This window comes from Carassius auratus, unplaced genomic scaffold (genome assembly GCF_003368295.1).
Source record: "Carassius auratus strain Wakin unplaced genomic scaffold, ASM336829v1 scaf_tig00215939, whole genome shotgun sequence".
NCBI classification, from domain to species: Eukaryota; Metazoa; Chordata; class Actinopteri; order Cypriniformes; family Cyprinidae; genus Carassius; species Carassius auratus.
In genome coordinates, this window is record NW_020528319.1 from 115269 (window position 1) to 142685 (window position 27417).

The 27417-nt window shown below is 36.8% G+C and overlaps 1 protein-coding gene across 1 annotated transcript in view; it reads right to left on the reverse strand.

Annotated features, from left to right (window-relative positions):
- The window catches only part of LOC113096465 (protocadherin Fat 3-like), a 137446-nt gene extending 111381 nt beyond the window's left edge, over positions 1 to 26065 (reverse strand). Inside the window, 1 exon segment of the mRNA XM_026261870.1 lies at positions 25664 to 26065. The gene's annotated coding sequence lies outside the window, so the exon portion shown is untranslated.
- Positions 26066 to 27417: the final 1352 nt, after the last annotated feature.

A 27417-nucleotide genomic window follows, 5' to 3' on the forward strand; every position in this document is an offset into this window, starting at 1 on the left:
TTATAATCATCAAAATTAAAAGCAATAAACATTTGAAATATATCAGTCTGGGTGTTATGAATGAATATAATATAAAAGTTTCACTTTTTGAAGTGAAATAAATAAACTTTTTGATGATATTGTAATTATATGACCAGCATATATATATTATTAGAATTTATTATTATAGAAAAAATGTACTATAAACCACTAAACTTTGAGGCTTTTTAAACTTTCTCAAAGATTCTAAGGTTGTCATTACATAATTTGATTTAAAACTTATAAACTAAATTTCATCCTTTTTCTACCTGATTGAAATGCAATTTATGTAATTCTCACTTATTCTAAATGACACACAACCCTGCCCTAAATTGAGGAACTGCTTAAAAATGTCACACAATGCCATCCATGCATTCATCAATCTGTCTGTCTGTCTATCTTTAAAACATGTGTAATTTCAGTAGTATTTTTGTCACTAAACAGGTCAAACATATGCTGAATGTCCTTCAAAAATCTGAAAGGCATGTTTTAGCAATGTTTCACATTGTAAAACATTTTATCTTCCAAATGAACACGAATAGACGCATCAATGACGCACATGCGTTATCTGTCCTGGTTCCGCAGATCTCAGCAACTACTACAACTAGGCAGAAATCAGCTCACAGGAAATCAATCACACTGACAAATGCATAAACATGCATGTACTGGCATTTAAAACAGCTGGCGGCTATAAAAAATTCACAGCATCGGGCAAAATCACAGATGACAAGCATTACACTTTGACTATTGAAGTTGAAAATACATTGATTCACGATGCTATAACTGTGTGAATTTAAGTGTGTGTGTGTTTGTGTGAGAAAGTGTACGTGTGTGTGATTTAGGTGGTGCCACTCGGCTGTCCGGACTCCCTGAGAAGTGACTGGGCCAGACGGGTACTTTATCCAGTTGCCATGACACCCAGCCAGTGACCTCTGGGTATTCACAGGGCTGGCATACCGCGGGCACTGCCAAGACAGGGGCACCGCGGCCGTGCCAAACTCACAGAGAGAGCGCCTGACATCATTTCCAACTAAAGAGGCACATTCTCCCACTGCTGCTGGAGGCAGAGATGGAGAGAGAGAGGGCTGAGGATGTTTCAGGACGAGTGGCCGGTTGGCTGTTCGCCCTAACTGATGGGCAGACATATTCTATCAGTGAATGAGGTTAAAGCACATTTTCCAATGCCCTCGCTGCGTCATTACATCTGACCCAACAAGTGTTTGTTTTCTGGCCTCGGGATCAGGAAATGACACGGGACAGTCCGGGACTCTTTGTGTCCAATCACTGCCATTGTTACACTAATAGACCTTCTTTTCAATTCGAAAGTGAGAAGCTGAATAGAAACGGATACACTGCAAGGAAAAGTTGGATTGGACTGACAATTCAAAATCTATCTATCTATCTATCGATCGATCTATGGATCATTCTATCGGTCTTTCTGTCAGTCATCCATCTATTTATCTATAATGTAGCTTTCTATATATGAATCCATTTTTATCTACATCAATCCAGCTATATCTATCAATCAATATAATCATATAAATCTATTTATCCATCCATCCACCTATATCTAAATCTATCTTTATCGATCTATATCTCTCTATCTACAGATTATCCAACTATCTGATTAATCCTTCCATCTTAATCTATCCATCCATCTATAACTGTCCATTCATCAATCTATCTACATCCATCCATATTTATGCATCCTACCATCAATCCATCCACATCTATCCATCCATCCATAATTATCGTTCATCCATTCATAGACAATCCATCCACATTTATGCATCCATCCATCCACATCCAAGCCATCATATCTATATCTATCCATCCACTGATCCATCCATCCACATTTCTGCATCCATCCATCCATCTATATCTGTCCATTCAGTCATTTCTTTCATCCATCCATATCCATCATCTATCCATCCATCCATCCATTGATTTCCATCATCCATCCATCCATCCATATCCATCTATCACTAACCATCGATCTATATCTATTATCAATCTATTCATCGATATCCCATCTATCTATATCCAACATCCATCCATTCACATTTATGCATCCTTCCATTCATATCCACCAATAATCCATCTATAACTATCCATTCATCTATTTTTGTCATTCATCTATCCATCCATAAATCAATATTCAACATCCATCCATCCATCCCCAGTTAACATTACGAAGCCTTTAGCTTCCCTGTTGATTTAAGGTCTCATTAAGGATCCTATGAGTTTCCTCAGTGAATGTTTACTGTTGATTTATTAAAGCTGGTTTCATTTTCTGGCTGACAAGTTGTGTTATTGTCTGCTGACATTTGGCATTCATTATTTCTCCCTTTATCTCTGCTGTATTCTTTTATCTTTCATGTTTGGTCTTACGGTCACAAAAAATGCTTTTGATAAAACATAAAAATCCTTTCAACTTTAAGCACATAGAATTATTGGGATAATTATTTAGAAAACATTATTAAGATTCTTATTATTTGGTTTATGTTTTATCTTAGAAGTCTTTGAGGGCATTACAAATTTGTTTCTTCTTAACTGAATAATCAGGTCATAAACTACACTTTAGTATCATTATATTTTTATCTTGAAGGCCACTGAAATTCCTGACATAATTTTCTTTAATAATTGAGTTTTTTCATGATCAAAAAATATCAATAAACAATGTTGCGTTCTGTGAAATGAGACCCAAAATGGTGGTGCTTATTGATATTATCAACATATTAAATATAAAACATAAAAAAGTGTACATATTGTGAAAAAAAATAATAATAATTTAACCTCCCTCTCTCGAAGTAGTAGTTTACATACACTGCTGTATCTTTAGTATTTCTATATGTAAATTACCATTGTGTTCCAGCGTATTTCATACAGTAAGTCTACAAGCTGAGTCAAGCTAACTGACACTTGTCATTTGCACTTACATACTGTTGCTCTTTTGTTAGTTTTGATTGCTTCTCTTGTCCTCATTTATAAGTCACTTTGGATAAAAGCCTCTGCCCAAAATCCCTACAAAGCCATTAAGGTAGACAAAGGGTGCTTTCACACCTGCCTCATTTACTTCGGTTGAATCGTACCAGAGTTCGTTTCCCCGTTTGGTGCAGTTCGTTTGGGCAGGTGTGAAAGCAGCAATCGCACTCGGTGCGGACTAAACAAGCGTACCGAGACCTGCTTGAAGAGGTGGTCTCGGTACGCTTTCAAAAGAACTCTGGAGCAATTCATTTGTGGTGAGAACGTGATCCACCTCGAACAGACCCAACTGCAAAAAGTACTGATCATTTTTGGACTAAACCAGCTGCCGTAGTCAGCTGCGCTGTGCATTACGGGATGAGGAAGTGTTTGTTGACAGTTTGCACTTTAGCATGGCAGCTCGTGGACAAACTTTGAGTAGTGAGGAGGTACGGAGCCTCATAGAAATTTGGTCTGATGACCATGAGCATATCAGAGTTAAGAAGAATTAATGCACGCCTCCGCTTGAAGTTGCGAGTGATTCCCGCTCGCTGTTTGCAGTGCATTAGAACATTGTTTTCAAGCCGCATCTGCGCTTCATTATAGAAATGTATTGTTGGCAATATATGTATTGTTTGCAGGGACAAAACCAGCCCGTGCAGTCGTCTCTCCATAGTTGTGTTGTCTCCGTGTTGTTTGCTGGCTTTCCCTCTTATGTTGGAATATTCCCACATGTAAATTCTGACCAATCGAAAAGCAGTTTAGGAAATATGTCATGGCCAATGAGTGATGTGGATGTTGTCATGTGACTGCATTTTGGTTTGTTTCAACTGGTTCGAAGCAAAGCAATCAGTGTGGTGTGAAAAGCTACCAAAAAAGCTGAAAATGCTACAATGTATAATTGTTTGCCCTTGGTTCGGATCAAAAATGAATCGAACTAGAGATGTGAAAGCACCCAACTTGAACACTGGAAACCAGCTATGATGACCACATAAGATACTGTAGTTTATAGAGGATACTGAAGTCTACATAAATAATACTACTTCAAGACTCAATGGCTTCGAACAGACTGTTGGAGAGTGTGGGCAGAGCTTTATAAAGATCATTTATATAACGGACCATCAGGCATGACGGAGTCCACGCACTGACACTTGATAAGGTCAATACTCGAAACTCTGTTCCGCAATCACTTCTACTTTACCATATTTGGTTGAGAGCTCTTTAACATGAATGCTCTTGATTGAGGGTCTGATCCCAACTTGAGTTAACGACATTTAGAGAAGACATGCTAATTAGCCTGTGAATATGCTAATGAGGTCAGCGGAAACTGCATAAGACAGTTCAGCAAGCTAATGAACGCAGAAAGGAACAGACGGCAAACACGGCAAACATCAAAGCTTAAGGACAGTTTATGCTTATTAGTTGACTGAAAAACATCCACAAATGAAAAGAAAATGGTTCATTTAGGCCATGCGAAATTCAATTGACCAGCATCCTGGAATTATCTATTTAATAAAACACACATGAATAACACTTCTAAGAAACAAAAAATGACAGACAGATGGCATGTAATCTTGACGTTGCAGTATAAACGTTCCAATCAACAAGGACAAGTCAACACTCAATTATCCGATTATCTAAATATGCGTTTCCTGCATTTGGCCGCACAAACTCAATTACAGCCTTTTGCCTGCCTCCAGAAACCTCTCGCTAGATAAAATTATAGGCTTGATGTCCCATGATGCCACTGAGATTCCACAGGAGACCATTAAAAGTGTTTTGCACAGAGCAGAATAACTGAGAGGCATAGATAAAGAGACTAAAACAACTTGAATAAAAAGCAAGAGACTAAATAATCAACTGCCACCTGAAACCACCCAGTCAAGCCAAATGATTCAATTACCCTTCACTGCCCAGTGCCCACCGACAAACAGACACAGTGAATGCTGTTCTATAGATCTAAAGATGAATGATGTTTTGATGCCAGAATCTGGTGACAATGATTGACATGCACACATTAAACAGGCCTATTTTCTCTCCATCACCGTTTCATTCAGCTCTTTCTCTGGGTGTGTCTCAATCCACCCCTAATTCAGTAGTAAGTGCACTGGAAGGCTAGGGAGTTAAATGAGATAAATCCATTATTACTGAGCTTATGTTATGGTATATATATAGAGAGATGTATAAAGTACTGAAAAAAACCCAAAACTATATCCACATTTGATTTGCATGCTGACTTGTTACAAACTTCAGACAGAATTGTGACCAACATTGTTTTAGTGCTTGACGGAAGCCTTAAGAAATATATCACTTGGACTTTGTCAGAGGGGAATCCAGAAACAAACTAGTCATGTTCAGCCATTCAACCAAACAACAAAGGGTGTCAAAAGTGGCAACATTTAGCTATAAAATAGAAATAAAAGTATAGTAAATAAATAAAAGCATAGTTTAACTTACAAACACATAACATTTCAGGCCATCTTTCAATGACACTTACAAAAATTTACCATGGACCATAGTTTATGTTCAAGTCTGAATTTCTTGAATCTGAGGGTGCAAAAAAAATCTACTTATGCCTTTGACGTCTTCCAAATTAAGTTCTTAGCAAGGCATATTACTAATCAAAAATTAAGTTTTGCTATACTTACGGTTGGAAATATCTTCATGGAACATGATCTTTACTTAATATCCTAATGATTTTTGGCATAAAAGAAAAATGTATAATTTTGACCCATGCAATGTTTTTTCGGCTATTGCTAAAAATATACCCCAGCAACTTAAGACTGGTTTTGTCGTCCAGGGTCACATATTGTAATACGTTTTTACATTAATTTAATTAAATTTAACTTAGTTTAACTTGAGAAATTTTCATGCTATCAAACGCTTCATCATAAGCTTAAAGAAAGAAAGGGTGAGAATGTACAACAATGTATGAAAGCTGGAAGATAAAAAGGCATTGCAGCTGTGCCATAATTCACACTCTATGGGGAAACACTACAGGGTTTGCTAATAAGTTTGACCTTTAGTCGTTTCAGCTTATCATGAGACTGTAGGCAAAGAAACCTGAGCAAACGTCACATTACCATTCTAGAGCTGCATTGATGGCAGCAGTCGAACAGGGAAGCGTGTACACGACACAGTTTAATGGGGTCAAAGTTGCTTTCAGGACACAGCACAAAAACACAAGAGCACAAAATATAACACTAAGACAGATGTCCCCTTGTGGCAAACACTTATGTACGTGAAAATGCAAAAAGCATGCTGAAATAACATGTTTTTTTGTTGTTGTTGTTGGGTTTTTTTGCCGTCTAAGCAGAAAAGATGCTTGAAATCTTTGGGATTGTACAATGATGGCCACTTTCTATCTTTTCACGGTTCAGGAGCAAGTGACTTTAAGGCCTTCTGGAGAAGGTTTTACTCTGGGAAGCTGTTAAATCAACTCCCTCCCAATAGAGACGGAGGAGGAGAACAACGGAGGGAAAATCTTCAAGCCATTTTTACGATTCTGTGAAGCAGCGTTGCTGATCTACGGGGATCGTTTTAACGTAATTCACATTGTCAGTGGCTTGTTGTAAACCTGGCTGTTTAATTGTACAGCCCTTTTGTTCCATCGTATCGTGTGTAGCCATGCATATGATTGCTTTATCAGGGGTATTATGAAAAAAAAAAGATGTTATTAAATTTCCGCACCCAAGTGAACGGTCATGATGAGTTACCAGTTCAACCATAAATGTAGAGTACAGTCGAGTCTCAGCTGTAAAATACGACATTAATACTCATACATTCTGGGGACATCCGCAGAAATATTAGAGCCCTTTTACAGCTGAAAAAGAGATGTACTGGCCGTTTGCCATGCTAAAGGGCATCACGTGTGAGTCCCAAGAGAAGAGCCAGAAAGAGACAATAGAAACCCAAGAAGTGCTAAGAAAAATGTCACTTGAAGAGACCACAGAACTGTAATTGGCCCCTTCTGGCACAAAGAAATGGTAGAAACTGAAATTTCAGCCAGAAAACGAGCTAAGACAACAGGTTTCAGGGGCAAGTAATAAATAAAAATGTGATTTCCACAAGTAGGATGTGCTCTGGTATTAAATTATTCCTATACAGCAACACTCCTGTCAAACAAAGTGAAGCTGAATTTTTAGCATCATTAATGTAGTCTTAAACAGGTTTTTTATAATAAACTACAAATGGGGTGGGGGGTTGGAAAGAAAAAAAATTCTCACTTGAAATATAATAAACATTAAATGAAATAGAATTAAATACAAAAGTCAATTCAGCTTAAAATAAAAATTTATAAAAAACTATATATAGCTTAAGAAATATGGAATTTCAAAATGACATTAAAATGAAAATGGAAAAATAAAAACAGATTTAAAATATTAATAAAACTATAATAGTATCTCAATCATAATAAAATACTTCTGGTCCTCACATGATCCTTCTGAAATCATTCTAATATGCTAATTTGCTGCTCCAGAAACATTTCTTATTATTATCAATGCTGCCACTTTGTACAAACATATTTTTTTAGCATTCTTTGATGAATAAAAAGCTCAGAAGAGCTGCATTTGTTTTAAAAAAAGAAATATTTTGCAATATTAATATAATTGCCTTTCCTGCCATGTTTAATGAATTTAATGCACCCTTGCGGAAAATAATAATAGCTTCTTCCTTTGACTGAAGTCAGTATAAGCAATGCAGCATAACTGCAGAGTTTTTGGGTAAGTGGGGATGTGTAGCACAGCAAAGGGAAACGTTACAGTGTGAACAGTCACCACTGATAAGCTACTACTAAATATTGTAGAAACTTAATTTTCTGTAAAGCTGCTATGCAACAATCTGTATAGCAATAAGCGCTATACAAATAAACTTGAACTGAATTGAATTATTCTAGGGAATGCCAAACAATGTGAACGCAGCGGGAGGCTATCTGGTGTAAGCGCTCAGTTAGCCCATGCCTTCACCCGTCTCCAGGCTGCTCCTCTGTTCTCTCAGGATTGCCTTTCCCAATTCTGAGGCCATCTATTATCACCACATTCACCAGAGGAGACGCACACCTTGCTCTCACAGGCTCCTTGTCGAAGCTGCAATTTGCTCGTCACATCTCGCACCTCGACTCCCGCCTCGATACACAGGTGGCGTCGTGACCGACATCTCCCGTGGACCCAACCGAGAGCTGCTCATCTCGCGCTCACCCCCGCATGTCAGCAGCCAAAATACAACCCCCTGCCTCTGTCTGCCTCTCGCCGGAGATTAGAGTGACTCACGGCCTGCATCAGCAGCAGCGGGGCCTACCAGAGTTATTAAAAGGAAGCTGCCTGTGCTGCTTTCCAACATCAGCTCTCTCTCTCTCTCTGTGCTGCACAAACGTATATTTGTTCCTTCTTTTTTTTTAGTTCCTAAATTCTCTCCCTCTCTCTTTGGCAGGCGGCGATGTATTTTCCAGACTCAGCCATAAATATAGGGCATGCGCTGCGAGCAGTCTCTGAGGACCACATCAGCAGTGATGGACGGGCTACAGTGTGTGTGTGTGTGTGTGTGTGTCACTGTGCAACCCAACACTGCCGGACAACTACAATTTATGTACTCCAGCACCAGCTCCTTCTTATATATTTATATACTTAATGGCCTTTCAAGTCTAATTTGAGTAAATTGAGTAATTTGCACATTGTAACATGGCGAGAGGCGTTATTTGTTAAATGGAGAAACCATTACGCCGGCATTAGCTTTCAACACGCGGCTATTGCGAATTTCAGACCGCTAACTTACGCCACTCTTAATGTAATGCCTGCCCCTCAGAGTTATTATAAGAAATACGCTGTCTGCTATTACACTTGGGATAGAACTCAATTCACATCAAAATCACATTCGTTTCTGTTTTTCGTTATTTGGTGCTTATGATGAAACTGATGAACCGAATAAAAACTAATACACAATTTGCCTCTTTGTGGACGCATTTTACACATGACTGATTTAATACTTTCTGAAGTTCATTTTTTGCAGCTTTTGCATTCGCTGTAAAACATTTGGTCAAATAACTCAAGAAAATGATAACATCTAGCTACACTAACTGGTCTTATTTAAGTGAAATATAGGTGAAGTGAAGATAATGGTTAAACACTCAGTCTAGGTGCTAATTCTGGGTTTATCACCAGGTTCACTCAGGTGTGTCGGCCAGAACACCACTTAAGGCCAAAGAGTATGAATGAAGAACGGAGAGATAATTCTTATTATTCTGTTTATTCCTCCTCTTTCTTCTATGAGTGAGTTTAAAGGTGAGAGTAATTTCTAGTGTGGTTTCTATAAAGAGAGAACAAATACAAATGAATAAAGGAAACATATGCATACACTCATTCAACACTCATTCAATAAACATTACAAACATAAATTAAACAGTAGTCAGAATATGACTATATCTCTTAAACCCTAAAATGTAAGCAGAGAGAAAGGATTCAAACACTTCTCAGATTTTCTACCATGCATTAAGTTATCAATAACGTAGAAGACGTATCTTACTGTCTTCTATGATATACTTTAAAGCATCAATAGTGGTCCAGATAATGATATTTAACACCACTTCATATTTACTCAGCCACAGAGTACTTAACATTCATAACAACAAGTATTGAATAAAGTATAAACATGTCTGAACACGATGTGACCCATTTAACCCAACGTACTGAGTCAGGTGGACCGAAGCTAGAAAGTAACGTACAAACGTGATTATAATTAACACAGCGGTCGTGTAACGACCCCTAAACTCCTAACTCTCATCCATATCGAACATCAGAAATAACAGCTGTCCAAGAAATACAATATCACAAGTAATGCAGCAGATTTACTTACTTTTCTCATTCACGCACACGCTGAGGAAAGTGTCACTCACAATTATAATTTTACCGACCGATGATCTCTATCATACTGAATACTAACTGCGTGACAACCGACTGACCATCTCTATCGTACTGCATATTACTGCGTGACGTCAGATATAATATAAAAACCAGCGCGCGCCTTTGCTACCCTATTACAAACACTGAATAACGGGAGTAAAGTGAAACATAAAGCACGTTATGGTCAACTGTACTAAATAATAGCAACAATAACATAACTTTGGGGCCTTTTCTACAATAGGCCTACAAGCTAATGTGAGTCATCTTGATTACATTTGGTTCAAGTAACTAGCATTTCTACGATGGACAGGCCTACACAAAGAGCAAAGTTGAAAAGTCACTGAATTGCTCACATCTGAAATGATTGTTTGTTTTTTTCTCTTTTGCTAATCAAGGTATTTCTAGTCAATTTAGTGATGTAAAAAATATCAGCTACAGTTTCATATGCAGAATTAATCTCTGAAAAATCTTAATTTGCAGTACAGCTTTGTCTCTAGTATTTATATATATTATAGTATATATAAATAAAAAATAAATGATTTATATATTAGCCTGAGTAACTATGTTAGAATTGTTATATATTTTGATTAAAATATTTTTAAAATAAACAAATATTTTTTTATTGATTTTTCTCAAAACTTGATGTATGAAAGCTCACAAATTCAAAAGCAACAAAAATGTTTAATATGGTAATCATGTGGAAAGGACAATTTTTTGGCCATAATGTGATTTAAATATTTAACAAATCAAAATTAAATAATCCCGTAAGACATTTTTCTATTTTTAAACTTGGAGACAAACCAGAAGATTAAAAATGATATATATTTAAAAAAATAAAAAATATTGAATCTCATTTTATGATTTTTTTTTGGGGGGGCGGGATGGGGCGGAATGGCTGGGTTCACAACACTAGTAAAATTGTAACTGTGAATCATATTCAGTCTTTATCTTCAGTGTTTTAAAAATGGGATACTGGGGCAGAATAATTATTTTTGTTCTTTACTGTATTGTACTGTACTCTACAGGACATTAAATTAAGGTATAATACATTATGGGAGTACCACACTTATTACTGGTTTTTGTAGTATTGTTTTGAATTTATCTCATCAGTGTGTAAAACTGCGTTGAAGTATATGTGTGTTTTTGTCTATTTGCGTGTCATATCTGAGAGCATTTTCAGCAAGATTGAGTTGTTTTGAGTGGAGAGCTTCATTTTGATCTCAATATAGGAAGTTTGGGGAATTGAGTAAGAAGTTATGGATTTGTGTTTACTGTTTTGACAATACAAGGCATAGTTTCAAGAATGTGTTTAAGCAATCGGGAAAAACTGTAACATAAAGCCATCTTGCCCACTGATGACTACACAAATATGTGGTGCAGCGAAACCGCTATAGGTTGACTCTTCTACCATCGCTGTGTATAGACTGTGATAGCACTCAGTCCAGTTTGATAAGCTTTACAGTTCATCAGGATGGTGTTGCCTGCAGGTTTATATTCGCAGTGTGTACTACAGCTCCTGTTGTAATTACCTCTGGCTGTAATCCATTAAAGCACAGCCGATTATCAAGGGAAAGTGTTTGGAGCTCCAACCTAAAACCTGCCCATCTGAGTGGCCATCATGCTGTCTTTGTGTAGCAGCCATGTTTCAAAACACTGGCTTTAGGCAACAAGTGCTGCTATTTCACTTTCCCCCTCTCTCTCTTTTCATCAGCCCCCCAGGCGGACCATCAAACCATCTGCTTCCCATCTCTCGAACACGGCCGTGACTCCATCACAGCTTCCCATCATCCGCAGGGCTCCGCGAATCCTCGTGCGATCGTTTGCACCCCATCATGCCCCCGTGTGAGGTGATGCTTGAAGACAACAGGCGGGGAACAAATCAAAGCTGTTCTTGATAAAATTATCACCCTCTAAATTTATCCCAAAGCCAAATATTTTACTTGAAACACAAATAGTCCCACACTTGTTCACCCCGCAGAGAACTGAATACAGAATTATGAAAATCTGTTGTCTTAAATTAATGCAAGGCTCAACAATTACAGATGGTCTGATGGCCTGTAGCCAGTGTGAGTGTGTGTTTTGGGCCAGTTAATAACAGTGTTACCCTATTATATTTCAAACAATAATAATAACAATAATATTTGTGGAAAATATGAACAAAAACAAAATATTACTAAAAATATGTGTATATAAATTCTAATCAAAACTTTGCAATCCTGGGATTAAATATTTGTAAAATCAAAAGCCAAATAATGATTTTATATTTGAAAAACTGATGAATGCAAACCAAAATATATATAAAAAACTGAATAATAATAATAATAATAATAATAATATGGTGAATTTTTTTTAAATGTACAAATAAATGTATTTAATATTTATAAATATGGAAACTAGATGGACACAAACTAAAAGATCTAACAAAAGAATGGTTCATATGTTAAATAACTATGTGGTAAAGGCGATTTTTGACCATTCTGCGATTTAAATACTTGAATCAAAAGTACTTCAAATCATTGGATGATTTTATCTTTGGAAACGTGATTGATGCAAACCAAAAGATAAAATAAATAAATAACTAAAAAAACAAATAAATAAAACTTCTTTTTTTCACAACAATTTTAAATTCAAATTGATGAAACTAATATGAAAACTCTAAATGTCACCAGTCGGAGAGTGTTTTGAGCCAGTAAGAAATTACTTTCCTTATCATATTGCAAATAAAGTAAATAAATAAAAAAATATTAACAATATTTGGAAAATATAAACAAGTGATAAAAACGTTAAATGCATTCATATCAAATGTATAATATTTAGATAATATTTATTATTCTGGAAATTCACAAACTTTAATTTGTTTTATTTGTTTGGACGCATTAATGCAGAACATTACATTAGTTTGACAATGAAACTTCAATGCAACAAGTAGAGAATTCAATTTTTGTGTTTTCCCCAAAAAACTAAATCTCCTGCCTCTGCTCCATTTAACAGATCTGCACCTCATTTTGAATAGCATTCTTCACACCTAGCAGGTACACAAGAGAACAGCACATTGTTTGTGTTGTTTCTGTTCACCTCAAATCAACACTACAGTTCCTAGAGTCTATTTCAGATCAGTCAAGCATCTATCCAGCAGCACACTCACTTCTATCAAGTCAGTGCTTCTGAGAACCGATGTTCTGACGTCCTAATCGTTTTCTGATGGTCTGTTTGGTCTGTGTGAGAGTTCTTGAAATCCGCTGTCTAAAAGACTCGCCGTTACACTGAAGGACAAAAAGATTGACAGCATGTCAGGTGAAGTAAATCAGACCTGCTTTAACCTCCCCTGAGATTGCCATGGCAGAAAAAAATCCAACATGCACGTTCTCAAAAGACTTGCTGACTTCAAGTTCTCAGGTATGGGATTTCATTTATTTTTTCTATTTTCCTGGTTTCTTTTTGTCCCTTGTCCACAAACACTCAAATACATCCTGTTCTGGTAATCAGACTCCTTTGAATGGGGCTGAACTCTTCTGGCCTTTCTAAAAGGCTTTACACACTTGTAGACACAAGAAGATGTATACACATACAGTACATACACACAGTTAAAGAGATCGTATATGAAAAAGATTTTATTTGAAACATACCAAAATTTAAGTTGGCATTGATAAATATTTGCTATTGACTTAAATTATCCAACTGCACAAACACCATTTATTCTTGCATATATACTTTGAAAAAAATATTCAATTTCAATCTGTTCCTTAAAACAAAACTATTGTGTGTAGGACTGGAGAATGATATACAGCCAGATCCACAGCTTTCCCTTCACTAACCAATATTTGCAATACGCCTCAAATTCAATTATCACAACAAATTTTGTGTTTTGCTAGTTCTGATAAGAAACAAAGTCTCAAAGTCTCTGCGGTGTTAGTTTTTTTTTTCTTTTGCCAAAAAAAAAACCTGACTATTGGTTTTGGCATTGGTTAAGAATCAAACAATCATAATAATCGGTTAATAAATTTTATATCGGTGCATTTCTAATATACACACACACACACAGAGAGACACACATACATTTGTTTTATATATATATATATATATATATATATATATATATATATATTATATATATATATGGCTGAAAAACAATCAATGTGATTAATAACATCCCAATTAAAAGTTTGTTTGTGCGTGTACTGTGCATATTTATTATGTATATATAAATACACACATACATGCATATATTAAGGAAAAATATATATTATGTTTAAATATAAATATATGTACATTATAAATAATATATTTTTTTAAATATATAAATACAATACAATACACACATGAATTATGTAAACAAACATTTATTTTGAATACGATCAATCATGATTAATTGTTTTGCCACCCTAATACACACACACACACACATACACTTGCGTTTATGGTTTACGGGGACTTTAGATAGATTTAATGGTTTATACTGTACAAACTGTATTTTCTATTGCCCTATACCTAAATCTATCCCTTACAGAAAACAACATGCATTTTTTTAATTTCATAAAAAACTCTTTTGTATGTTTTTTTTTAAGCCTTTTGTTATATGGGGACACATTTGTATCCTCATAAACCATATATACCAATACACACACACATTTACAGAATTTTGATTGCTCTTGCTGTCATGTAGCACTAATTTAGCACTACAGAAGGTGACAGATTAATATTTCAATTCATTTCTTTGGATGTACAGTTCCTACAACAGAACACAATGCATCCTCTCAGAACAATGGGTCTTGCGTGTTCCTGTCACAATAATGAATCAGGTGTGCTCTGAACAACCTCTTTCTCTTCCAGTCGCTCCTGGAGTGAGTGCCTGTGTTCCGTGGGAGTTTTCTGCCGGTATGTGCACGTTTAGTCCCCCTGTCATGCCGTGGGAATATACGGTCAGGGTAATTACCACTATCAGAGCTGGTGCTACTGTCCTCACTGCTCGAACCCTCTGGGACTGATTATGGCCCCGCTCTTAGCTCCACTACTGCTGCAGGAACGACCCTTTAGCTGTCCTTCGATAAGTGATTCATCAAAGAGAGACAAGCCCACACGGACAGATGGATCGAGAGTGAGACCTGCAATCTGCTACAGATCGAAGGAGAGTGTGACCAGGACTGAAACACACACTCGAGACTGGCACTATAATGTAACTCAGCTGTTTTTTTGGCTTAACTACTGAATTGCGGAAAGTGGTGCAAAAGTTGAAAATTTGTTTTTTTTAAACATCAAATTACTAAATAAACTTAACACAAACACCCTATGTTAAAGACAAGCGTAACTGAATTAAACAAATCATAATAATATTAAATATGTGAATGTGTGAACTTTTAACATTTAATAACCCTTTTTACTTCATGAAATGTGCACATGTTGGAAACTTTTTTTTATACATCAAATTATGGCATAAATTTAACTAAAATATCCTCAGTAGTGGACAAGCCCAACTAAATTAAACAAAACATCATAATATTCAATATGTCAAACTTGACAAAGTTAAAACATCTGATAACCGTTTTAGAATTTATTTAACATGCACATGTTTGATTTTTTTTTTCTCACATCAAATTACCACATAAACTTAACTCAAAGTTCATGTGTAGTGATCAAGCCTAAATTCATTAAATAAATGATCATAATATTCAATGTGTCAAATTTGACAAACATAAAACTTTTGATAACTTTTTATGTAACATGTGACATTTGTTAATATGAGATACTGGGAACAGAAAATCCACCTTCCAGTTTGAAAGAAAGTCGTGACATTTGCCAAGTATGGTAACCCATACTCTGAATTGGTACTCTTCATTTAACCCATTCAAGTGCACACACACAGCAGTGAGAAGTGAACAAACACCCGGAGCAATGAGCAGCTATAGATCCAGCGCCCGGGGAGCAACTGGGGGTTCAGTGCCTTGCTCAAGGGCACTTCAGCCATGGGTATAGAGGGTGGAAGAGAGCACTGTTCATTCACTCCCTCTCACCTACAACTCCTACCACAAGACTCAAACCGGTGACATTCTGGTTACTAGTCCAAGTCTCTAACCATTAGGCCACAGCTGCCCAGTTTCAATGAATGCAGGAAAAAAATATTCATATAGTTCCAAAACAAAAGGATTTACATCACTTATATAAATAATAATTTAAACACAATTAAATTAATAATGTTCAAGAAGTGTGTGCTTCATTAACTTATTGTAATCAAGAAAATAAAATAAAAAAAGTGCACTTTTGCCCCACAAAGTGAGCTACATCTAACACAACTTGGGAATTTGCTCAGTAAGTAATGCTCAATAGGTAAAATAATTGCAAATTCAACCTTTTCCGTTACGCCTTTAGTTTCAATGTGGGATATATTTAGTCCATTGCATTTCAATTGTAATAGCTCTATATAAAAACAATAGAAGTTGACAGCTAAGTAAGTGTGTGTCTGTGTGAGTCTGCTTCTATCAGTGTGTCATTGTGTGCTGTGTATGTGTTTAGAATTTATGTCAGGTAAAAGCGCACTGACCGCACACTGCCAAAAACACTAAGCAACAGTGTCATGAATGTCTGACTCATACAGGCATGTATGTGTGAAAATGTGTGCATGTGTGTGTGTGTGTGTATTAGTGTGTCTGGGCTTCCCTCACCTTCAAAACTAATCAAATCTGAACACTTTATACACATTCACTCAGAAAGACCAAGTCACTAACATATCTGCTGCAAGGAAACAGCTTCCAGTCTGTCTTCAAGCCCCATTTCCATCATTAAACCTCACTTTTCCAAACTTTATCTCCTTCGACGTGTGTGGTTTGTGTTTCTAGCAGTAATGTTCAGCTCCAAACCCAATTACAGCTTGTAAAAACTCACTAAACCAGATCACACACACACAAGTTTACTTGTACATACAGCTTCTAAAGCAAATTCTATGACTGCAGGCAATCCCAAACCCAACCTCTAAAAAAAAACAGTTTGTATTTACTGTATTTATGAATTATTTTACCTTTGAGGACGTCCCTTAAGGGAGGATTCTGTCAGGTTAAGCTAACTTCTGTGGACAGTTTTGTCCCTGAGGTACAGCTAACTAAACCCACATAAACAGAGTCGCTCTGATCTCAGAGTCGCAAACACCTCCACAATTGCATTGAACTCACTCCCTCCATACGTGGAGAACATACAAGTGTTTGCAAAGACAAACACACACACACACACACACACACACAGAAAAAGCTCTAGGCAGATGTGTAGTCTGAACACGCTCCTCTTCCATTACGAGAAGAACAGCCATAGTTTACCAATCCCCTTGGCTATAACAAACACAAAGCACAATAGAGTATGAGCTTACACACATGCACAAAACACAAACATATGATAAAACTGAGTGCAGAGCTACATAAACCACTAAGTAAGTGCAAACACACATACTACACAATGAATGAATGCATATGGATGCACACACATGATTTCATGCACTAAACAAATACCACCCATGACTATTGCTGAACTTCCCTAAATTTATGAATGGGCCCCTTTGCTCCAGGGCCCATTGTGCAATCCAGTGCCCAAACTTAAAAATCCTGTGCCCAACAAAAATAAACTGGCCACAATGCCACCCCCATCAAGAGCTATTTATCAAAAGAAGAAAGGCTTCCACTGACAATATGGATTCTAAAATGAAATCAACAAGTGAAAACACAAGAAAAGAAAGTAATCATTTCTAAACAGATCATTTTAACATTCCGACTCTAAATTGGAGGCAAGTGGCACATCACAAAAACAAAACTCAATCTCTTCCATTATAATCAACTTTTATAGATCGTTGCATTTGACAGGCACTTTTATCATAAGTAATTTCATTGCTCTAAAAGTTTACATCTTATCGGTCCATGCATTCAATGGGAATGCAAAGCCTACTAGATGTACTTCTAGTTGTGTTGAAAGCAAGTGCCTCCAATTTAAGCTCCTTTTCTGAGATTAACATTTACCCAATTTAACTGCATTGCAATCATTGTATGCACTTTATCAGTTCAATTATTTGATTATAGCATGATTAATTTACAAATATTGAACTATTTTGTTTTTAAAGGGGTCATGTTAATGCAAAGAAAGAAGGCAGAACTTTCATTCTCGCTGTAGTATTGTTGCCACAGCCACCATGTTGTGGAGATGCTGTGTGTTTCCAAATATGGTAAGGGGCATAACATTTCCGTCACACACTTGAGGTATTTGGCCAATCACAGCACACCTCACTTTTCAGAACGATGAGCTTTGTAAAAATGGACGCATTTCAGAAAGGCAGCGCAGAGAGAGGCAACAATAATTTATGTTTGAAAATATATATATATTTTTTTTTTTTTACCTTAAATTGCCTGAATGGCATTGTATTACACCACATACACACAATAATGTTATTTTTAGAATAGTCAAATTTTTTGTGCAAAAAGCAAGCAGATCCAATTCATATTCAAGCTACTTTTAGATTTATATTAATGTATTTTTATTAAGCATTGCATTCAAGGCATGAACCAATGACCATGTTAATTTACACACAAATCTTTTGAAACACATCAAACCAATACACTCATACACTTTAAAGCTTACATAAACAGCCTCAAAAGTAAAGTAGAACAACGATGACCAATTTAACATTTAAGTTGAAATGTAAAACTTTGGCATAATAAAACTAATTGTAAATGGCATAAACATAAATGTAAAAGTAACTTATTTAATGAGATCATGATTAAATAATTGTAAAAAGTTTACTTGATTATTTTCAAAATATTATTTGAATAACTTCCATGTGAATATAATTTTTTTTTAATAATTTGTAATGAAATTAAAAATTTCAATGCGATTTTGCAAAGAAATGAGCTGCCTCCTTACAATATGGGCCAGAAATCTTCCCAGAAAAACTCAGTATGACAACCTCTGTTGTCCACCACTATCACATTTTACTAAATAGTACTAGAATTATTAACTGTCATATACATAACTACTGTATGTTGATTATTCAGTAAAATGGTATCACCACAGTAAAGGAAAAAGCAACAAAACTCCTTTATCGAAGACCTGATCGATTATGAATCACACACTCACATTCAAACGAACACTGACCAACAGAGCAACAATAAACTACTATAGCAAATGCACAAACACACAGGCAGGTGTTTATCTTAGAAAGGTTGCATGCCGATCAATGAGCCTTTGATTTGAGCTCATCCACATGGGGACGCCAGTGACGTAAGCCACAACTTTAGCGAGTTTACGGGTAAATTACCTCTGCGAACGACATCTTGTCAAACGGAGCTCTAACAAGCTATCGACCCGCCACTGCCGCATCCTAAACGAGCGGCTCCCCTGCTTCCGGTAACATCAAGCCACTGAAAAACTTAATTTATCTCAACTGATGTAATGAATCAGAGCCTAAGAAAAACACACCAGTGACAAACACTGGAGGAGGATGGGCGATATCAATGAGCGCAGAGACGAATGTGTGTGAGCGGACATGGGTGGGTGGTCCATTTCAAGTTTCTAATCACTTCGAAATGAGTTTTTCTGCACAAGTTAACGTACTTTGTAGCATCAGGTTTTCAGTTCGTGAAAATGAAATTATATCCACACTAGGGACAAGATGAGTAAAAAGAGTGAATTCAGACAGCTGTCTAACTACTACTGCACACTGTGTATGTGTAGCCTACGATACAAACAGTGTTCTGAATGACAAAATTTTTTTATAAATAACCTACTTATTCAATACACGTTAACTGAATTTCAGACAGCTTACAAATGCAGTTTAGATCAGGTTTGGTAATGCCTTGTTTTGCTGTTCAGAAAACAAATTTGTACAAGTACAGAATCTGCTGGAGGGTAATACTTTTAAAAGGTGATTTTTCACTATTATTTACAAAAGAATCTGCATTTTCATGGGTTTAAATAAAAATAAATTGTTATAAGAGACAATAAAAACGACTTTGCTCTTCAAAGCCAATCCATTCCTGAAAAAACAAAACAAAAAAAACAACGTAAACTTAATTTTTGAAAGTCAATGAATTTGTGACTGAATTTTTTGGCTTCAACATACTGTCCGTCAAGAGCGATAACGTATCTAATACAAAATGCACATCATTATAAATTTGTTATTCGGTGGAATTTTTTTATTTCCCTATAATACAAGATGATAAATTTTTACATGATTTGCTACAGTTAATTAGCCCTTACCAGGTTTTAATCCATGATTATTAGAGACGCACCAAAAAATCTTTCAAAAAAGGTTTCCACAGAACACATGGTTATCGCTTTTGGGTAGCTTTAAGTATTAAACATCACGCGTTTTCAGACAAAAGCTGACCTGGCCCGGGATAAAGTTTCATATGTTATATTGTAATCGTACACCTATCCGATGACTTTTGGCATCTCTCTAAAACCTTTCCACTCCTTCAACAACAATGAAGGTCATTACTTTTACTAGTCAACATGAAACGAAGTTCACAAAACCCATTTTGCCTTCACAAGCTCACACATTTCCTATTGAATAAGACAAAAGAAATGAAGAGAGAGACAGGATTTAATCTGATTGGATGGTGAATGACATTAAATGACAATTCTGATTTCATGTTGACTTGAACCCCGTTTTACAAGCTAAAGCAAAATCAATAAAAAAATCGTTGTTTTGTGATTTTGCACAACAAACGAATTACTCTGATACTAAGATAATCGCCAGTCCACTGATGGACAGAATGAGTTTCTTTAAAAGACAAGCCAATAAGTTTCCTACCTGAGTTGCTTCTTTAGAAGAATGCTGTGATTAGGTTAGCTGCTATTAAAGTGAGCCGTGATTGGCTGGTTTATTGATCAAGTGCCTTTTGATTGTCAGGAAGAGAAGAGTTTTTCTCAAATTGTTAACACAGAAGGTGTTTCAGTGTGTTTGTGGGTGTGTGTGTGTGTATATGTGTGGTTGGCACTGATGGTGGCATCCTGGATCAATACACAGACAGACAAGGGCATCACCGAATCGACAAGCATGTGTTCAGAGCGCTTCAATCACCAGCCTCTGCACACAAACACACACAGATCACGCTATACACCAACACAAAACACTCATCAAGTTATTATGGGTTAGTCGTGCAATAATGTATCAATTAATGGGGTCAACTTATGTAGGTATATAGTTATGTAGGTCATTCCTAATTCTAAGTAAGAAAACATTTTCACACAAAACTGCCAAATTTCACAAATAATTGCTTACCAAGTAACTGCAACTGAATTAAACATGAAATTTTAAACTAAATAGTATTTCCTAGGAAAACATACTCCAGAAATCTTGGAAAAGCAATTACATTGTGTTCATTTCATGGTGTGTGTAGTTCAGAGATGTATTCTTAGCCTTAAAATCACATGCTCAGATTTCAACCACCAGTCGACCAAACTGGACCAAACCCTGCATTTCACTCGCTTTCTCTTTCTCTCTTCTGGTCTACCGAGCTGGATCGAACCCAATGTACTCATTTTGACTCACACTAAAAGACTCTCACTTTCTTTCCCAAGAAAGCAAACAGCACACACACACACACACACACTGCAAAGCCGGTGAACGCAGTCTATGCCGCATAGGCATCAGCGCTCATTAAAGAGATGCTCCCTTGTGCAGTTGTTCTTGACTTGAAGCTTTATTACCTGACTAATTACAACACTGTTAATTAGCTTCTATGATCATTGAGAAATGCAAATGAAAGACAAAGACAAACTTTTGTCCTCACAATTTGAGTGAGACAGCATCAGTCTTAAAAAAAAAAGAAGGAAATACCATGATTTTGGGATATAGTGCCATGGTAATACCATGGTTTTGAAACTACAATTACAAAGATATTGGTAATGCACCAAAATTATGCAACCTAAAACAGGTTGAATGTCAGCAGATTAGATGGACTTAACCATTAACAAATAATTATGCTATTGCTAGAGTAACAATACATAAAAATTATCAAAATATATCAAGATGCAGCTCAATGCTGAAGATTTTTAATAAGACTTTCATTTATCACCCAAGAAAACAAAACCATGAACAGATATGTTTCTTTAACAAATTACCCAAATGTAATTACAGAAAAATAATTTTCAGGTTTGCTTTTTGGCTAAATGAAAACTTTCAGTATCTGTGTTTCAGATTTCTTTTTATTTTCTTTTTTTATAAATTGGGAGTCTCATTTCCAAAAAAAAAAAGTGTTTTTAGTGCTTCATACTTGAACAACCTTATTAAGACTGGCTTAATTAATTATCCAAGAACAGGACACCCTGAACAGCCAAAAAGGTTTAATCACATTTTTGTCTGAATAAAAACGTTTGGTCTTGGTGTTTCGTAAAAAAAAAAAAAAAAGAAAAAAAAAGAAAAGAAGAAAAAATCAGTTCAGTGCCTCATTCACCAAGAACTCATCAGCCAAAAGCATAACAACAAGAACAACATAAACAGTTAAATTACCCAAATTTAATTACAGAAACTTTAATTTTAGTTTTCAGCTATACGAATCATTTTATTTTATGTTTCTGTAAAAATAACTTCATTCCTGAAAGCTTTACTTCAAATGGTCATATTTGTCAACCAAGAACATTACACCCTGAACAGCATAAAGAGTTTAACCGTTTAGTTAACCAAATTTAAATTGCTAAAACATTACATTAAAATTTAGGTAAAAAAAAAAAAATGAAAACCTGTCACATCACTTTTTTTTTTTTTTTTTGCACATGTACCATCTTAATACTGTGAGCATGATATCATGGTGATACCACGGTATTATTTGGAGAACCACTTAAGTAACAGTGTATGAATTGTTCACTTGAAAAATTCCCTTTTTTTTTTCAAAAAACTGTTTTTGTTCACATGTATTAAGTTAATATCAAAGTGTTTTTAAAGTCCCATTTAAATAATAGCATATGAAAATAGTAATTATTTAGTACCATAAGTCTAAGATACAACAGAGTGCCACAATATCTGCCACAGTTTCTTTAGCAAGCTATTTCATACATTTATAATACCCAAAAATGCTACCTAAGTAGGCAGCTCACTAGGCTTTGAGACACAGCACCAGAGACTCTGGTGTTTGACTGTCTTAGACAGTTGTTTATAAGTGTGGCCCCTGTCCTGCTGACCGCACACAGAAAGAAACTTTCAGACACAGCCTACTCTAATTACTCCGTCTGTCAGTCCTCTATGAAAAATGACAAACTAGCAGGGCGAGACAAAACAAATTAAGACTGAAAAACAAGGAAAACATTGGAGAGAGAGGCCGTGGGGTGAAGGACGGGATCTGAGGGGGTCTCTACAGTTGACACAGAACCGAAGAGCATTCCAGTGCAAGCAGAGAACAAAAGCATGCACACACACACACACAGCGCACACAAACAATGGGGTGGACGCTGGGAGACGCAATAACGGTACATTAGGACTCCCTACCCCCTCACACACACGGAGCGGGCTGCTGATTTTAATGTGAAGCCTCCACTGAGTCCTGGCATTTGGCAAAGACAGATGCTGAGAATGGGCTCGCACACACACAGGGCTGCGCTGGGAACTGATGGGGGAAGGGTCGCCCCACACAGGGATACATCCCTCCGTTTCTAAGAGAGAACGTCGGCATTGATCAGCGACGTGGAGGTCATTCTACCCGCATACACACACACAGACTGATGCACGCATTAAAGGACAAGCAGCACTGAACAGGTGGACCAGTAAAAAAAAATTTTTTTTCCAGAAAACATATCATGTGTCTGAACAGACAGCTGTTTGGAACACGGACAAAAGTGTGTGTGTCGCTCCACACAGACTAAATAGCTTCTCTTTCACTCACTCAGTTCTTAGACGAACTTTGAGCATAATCTTAATATGTGTTTCCGCTGTGGTTTGATGTTTTCTAGTTTGTGCATTAGCAGAGCATGAATGCATCACTTTGCTGCGCTGTCCAATGGTGATTCGAGTGTGTAAGGGAAACAAATGCATTAACAAACATAAGGTTGAGTCATATTATCTAGTGCTAGATTTAGACATCAGCCATTTTGGGATTAGCATTGCTGAAAATAATAACAATAATAGTTAATTTACTCTCAAAACTCTCAAAAAATTAAAATATATTTCAAGCTGCTCTCTTCAATGAAATGCAATGGAAGTGAATAGTGACCAAACTCGGTCTAGCTCCAAATCACACAATAAGGCCGTTATAAAAGCAGTCTATACAACTTGGGTGTTATATAGTTTACAGAAATCATATGTTAGCTACATATTTGGGAGGAACAGGCAGTGACAGACAGTGAAAAACTCTTTCAATGTATAGAGAAGAGCAGCACAGACTTTCTGCTAAATATCTTCCTTTGCCTTTCACAAATATTATAGTAAATTTAGTTAAATAAATGTTTACATTTACATTTCAATACGGCTGTGGATCTCAATTCTTATTTTTAAATGGTATTACGTAAACATCCACATTATATTGACCAGTGTGGTCTCTAGATATCAGTGTTGGCCATATAAATATATATAAATATAAATATAAATATATATATATATATGTAACACTAATAATTCATTTAAACAATATTGGCCCACAGTGACTTCCATTGTATGAATGCGGAGACATTTTTTCTAAATATCTCCTTTTGTGTTCTACATAAGAAAGTAAGTCATAGTGCTGGAACAAACATGAAGGTGAATTTTCATTTTTGGGTTGAGCGGACCTTTCATTTCAAAAGTGGATCACAAAATCTCTTCACAAACCAAACTACCAATCAAAGATCCCTCATAAATATACACCGCCTGCCTGGCCCAGCCTGGCTTTGTCCCAAAACTCAACCCGAGGCTGCAAGCAGCGCAAAAGCATATCAAAACTAATCTAATGCTAGGAATAAGTGAGTCATCCACAAAAGTGAGAGTTGGTGGAAAAACAAACCGGAGTTAGTTCACAATTCCCTTTACGTTTCTAATGAAAGATGGTTTCTTATTTTTAGCAATCACAGTGCATTTACATGCACTTTTCTCTATATGCATGCATGCATATGATTATGTATGCACATATCTGGGTCTAGCTGACCCTTTATCACTCTGTATTCGCCTAACGCAGGGCAGTGTCGCATTTCAGAGAAAGTGTGTCTCCCATTGATGTGCGGAGCACGCCAACATCATCCGAGCGCAGAGCGGTGTGAAGCCAATCTTATGAGGATGGAGAGAAAAAAGTGAATTCAGCACATTAATACGTGCAGCACACACACACACACACACACACACACACACACACTCTCTCATGGAGGATCTGAAGTGTGCAGTTAGTGTGTATGTGCTCCGTGGGTTTTAATTAAAAGATGCTCTGGGCCCCTTGAGAATTCATACACACACATGCACCGGGGGCCGCCTGTATATTTACAGCCCTTTCGTGGATGCTCGGGACCCTGTGAGCTCTCCACCTTGTCACTGCACCATGCATGCATTAACATCCACCACACCTCCAACAACTTTCTCTGCCCTCTGCATGTCCACGAGTCCTCTACTGCAGGTGCAGATATTCCCCCATGACAACTAAAATCAGGCTACTTCTCCTGAATGCACTCAAAACATCAAAGCACATCCACAATTTACCCGTAAGATAACACAGCCAACGCAACGCATGCCTTTACTGCGGAATTAACCTGCTTCAGTACTTGCCCCCCTTCATTCAGTCTGCCCCCATCCGCTGCACAGCCAACTTTCACTCTCAAACACAGTTAGTTGATCAATAAGCAATAAGCTTCATTTCGCATACCTATCCTCGAGAGTAATAAATCCGCTCGTTGAGTGACAGGCGCCGGCGCGCTACTTTGCCGTATCCATGAGAAGTTCCGTATCCGACCGCGCATCGGTAGAGCGACCGTCTCGCCGAAGCTCCTGCAACAGCAATGTGCTCCGGCGTTCACAAACGCGCGTTCTTACATACACACACACACACACTCTCGGCGTGGGACCGGGGAAGCGCGCGCACTCAAGGCGGGGGAGAGCGACTCCTGCGGGTGCGAGCATAGCGCAGCCTACCGGACGAGAACACACGAACACACACACACACACACACACACACACACACACACACACACACGCACGCTTTGACTTTCTTTTTTTTTTCTTTTTTTTTTTTTTTTTACGCAAGGGAAATCATTAATGTGCAAGTTATAGTTGCATTAATGTTCAAATCATGTTTTTCATTGTGCATTCCAATCAATCTGCATTTCGGTTATTTTGAATAGGTAAAAATAACAAAAAAATACAGCTACTAACACAATAAAACAATAAAAACATGATAACATAATAAAAACTGTTTTTTTTTTATGTTAAAAACGGAGTATTATATATATGTAGCCTATAGACAGGGAGACAGACAGACAGACACATAGACACATAGACAGATAGATAGATAGATAGATAGATAGATAGATAGATAGATAGATAGATAGATAGATAGATAGATAGATAGATAGATAGATAGATAGATAGATAGATAGATAGATTGTGTTAATATGTTAATAATTTTTGTTGTTGTTTTTATACACACACACGCACACACACGCACACGCACATACACGCACACAAACACAAACACACGCACACACACACACACACACACACACACACACACACACACACACACACACACACACACATAGGCAATTTAGTTTTGGGCCAGCAAACAGACAAAACACTCTTTTAAAAGACTGAACTGTGTGAACAGCTGGACGTTGCGGTGGCAGTGATACATGGGTCAGCACTGCATAAGTGCGCTGGTCCACTGGTGCTGAAGCTCCGGCGTGTCCAGCTGAGTGTCAGAGTGATGATCACGGGTGGCTACAGGGCTTTTTAGAAATGCACTGCCCTGTAATTAATGTAGCCATGATATAATGCACAAATCGATTTCATTGTGCACTCCTGACTGCACGGGACAGGAGGGGCTGATTTTCCTGTCCCGCTGGTGTGCTATTAGGCAGATATCCACTTATCACGCACGAGGTGAGTGGGTGAGGGTCAGGTTTGCTATCTTTGTCGAGACCAAATGAGAGTGGCTGAAATAGCCGTCTTTGTGTAGCTCTCATGGTGGAAACAGCTTCATAAAGGGATTAAATAATATCTTAATTAAAATCTAACAATGCCAAAAGGTTTCTTTAAGGTGTAGGCGTAAGGTTAGGATGTACTAATTATAATTAGCCTAATTTAAAAACAATACAAGCCACAGTAATACACAGAAATAAAAGTGTGTGTTGGAGAAATTAGGTGTAATGTGGCCTAAATGGGACAGTTTTACTTTTTGCACATATGACACCTTTAGATTAGACTGCATTTATTTAATGGAAAAATACAGTATTATTGTAAAATAACTGATTTCTGTGGGAATGTAATTTTATATTAATTTAATATTCCTGAGATGCAAAGCTGAATTTTCAGCATCATTACTGAAGTCTTCAGTATCACATGATCTTCAGAAATCATTCTGATAAGCTGAATTGCTGCTCAAGAAATATGTATTATTATTAT